This window comes from Neovison vison, chromosome 1 (assembly GCF_020171115.1).
Source record: "Neovison vison isolate M4711 chromosome 1, ASM_NN_V1, whole genome shotgun sequence".
Lineage (NCBI taxonomy): Eukaryota > Metazoa > Chordata > Mammalia > Carnivora > Mustelidae > Neogale > Neogale vison.
This window is the reverse complement of record NC_058091.1, coordinates 177,836,674-177,838,682: the sequence shown is the minus strand read 5'-3', so window position 1 is coordinate 177,838,682 and position 2,009 is coordinate 177,836,674. Positions and strand designations below refer to the sequence as shown.

At 41.1% G+C, this 2,009-nt stretch overlaps 1 long non-coding RNA gene across 1 annotated transcript; it reads right to left on the bottom strand.

Annotated features, from left to right (window-relative positions):
* Positions 1-573: 573 nt before the first annotated feature.
* Positions 574-2,009, bottom strand: LOC122900857. Its single transcript, XR_006383316.1, has 3 exons — positions 1,920-2,009; positions 997-1,144; positions 574-600 (listed from the first exon to the last, which is right to left on the bottom strand). It is a non-coding gene; the product is annotated as an uncharacterized LOC122900857 (long non-coding RNA).

Below are 2,009 nucleotides of genomic sequence, written 5' to 3'. Positions count from 1 at the left end.
CTAATATTCTGATTAGGTATAGTAATTTTCCAAAATAATGGATATTAAGGTGACTTACATGGGAGGGGAAAAAAGGAGTGGATGAGGCCCGCTGAAGCCCCAGGCCCTTTGCACAAGGAGTGACATACATGCACCCCAGGTCCCTTGCACATGGAGCCACATACATGCAAAATCTCCCAAGACCTGTGCACAACCACATCTCATGGTTTAGGATTTTTAAAGTGTGGACTAATCAAACAAGAGAAAAAACTTTATAGTTTTTCATTGTTTAGGTTAATGGTTGGACTTTCAAAAGCAACAGTGAATTGTTCACAGATCTGTTCAATGGACTGAAATAAACAAGGGGAGGAAACGAAGGGTTAGGTTTCATGTTCAGAACACCACAAAGGTACAACTGCAAAGAACTCTTTAAAATTCAAAATTGTCCTTTAATTGTTCTCTACATTTGGGCACATCCTAACTAATACTTCAGAGATAAACCAGCCCATTTGCAAAGGAATTTTTTTAAGTTACCTTTGGCACTCGGGCCATGCTGTTTGCGATTTAGCTGCTTACACCTCTAGCCTGCATTTCTTCAGGTTTGCTCCACACGTGGCCACACTGGAAAGGACAGCAAGGAAATTCAGAGAGAAAAATGTCGAAGCCTGGGTCTGGACACTGGGGTTGAGAACCATGTATTTGGAGGTGCTTTGGTTGAGCAGTGATGCTGTGGCCTCAGGGTCCTTGTCACTGCCTTAGTTCCTCACAGGGTTGGGCTTCTTTCCAGCGCCACATGTGTTCTTAACTGACCGCCCCTTCTTAACATGACCGAAGTGTGATCTTTGTACTTAGGTATCCCAAAGAGTTTAATTTAATAGACAGTGTACTGCCACAGTATAAAGAACAACAACAAAAAAGAAGAGTAGAGGAAAAAAGAAAAAGAACTGGTTAAGAGAAAGGGACAACCAAGAGCACGGGCAAGTGAAAGTCAATGTTCAACATGAAGGAAATATATACCCCATTTCTTGAATGTGCTGAGTGAATCCATCCATCTCTTCTTCCAGCATATGGGCTTGACCTGCCCACCAACTTTCCAACAGACGAATGTCTCCACCCAGCTACTCGTTCCAGAGTTATGGTTATTGAGTCAAATGCCTTGGCCATTCTAAGAAAATTCCACAAGTAACAATTACTGTACTTGGCAGGAGGCCTGGTAATACCCGGCTAGAACTTTATTTATTTTTTTTTATTTAAAAATACATTTCTGAAATACTTCTCAGATTTATTGCTACTTAGGAAAGTGTATTATCAAAATTTAAAACGAAGAAAGTAGTAGAAGAAGTAATTTAGGCTAGTAAGTAGATAAAAGTATTCCAAATCGATAGGTTATTTAATTAGAATCTAAATATAATTGAGTCCCTATTCCCAAATGGCCTGTTTTCAAATAGTAAATAAAAGCAGTTGGAATCTTTACTAAGTCTCTTGGTGGGGGAAAATGCCTACAAACAGATTGTGTGTTGTTAATACAAGCCACATGACTTAACATTCGTTTTAATGGACCGTTTTCTTACTCCTCGTCTCTTTATAAACTTGACTTGGCCCCTCAAAGTGATCTTCCCTCTTCTATCTTCTCTCATCTGCCTCCTTGTAGAGAGGGACCCTCCCACCAGTCTCTCCCTGCTGCATGACTTTCCCTCCATGTTTACTTTTACGCTGGGTTTTGACTGCTTTTCTTGTAAGAATCATCCCATCACTTGAACTGTGCACAGAAAATGAGGTTCAACCAGAAAGACTTTTTTCTCCTTGGAAGAAAACAAAGGGTTCAGGGAGGCCACGGATACTTGCAAAGTAATTTTCTATTTTCTCCATGACCTTTGGCCCCATTAGATCTTTATTCACACGACCCTGAGGAGAATGCCATATGTGTTTGTACAACTCACCACCACCACACCTCACGCTCTGACATGCTTCTCTTCTTCGCTTCCCACTATGTACTGCGAAAAGGCTCCCACCACATGTGGTGGAGAGCG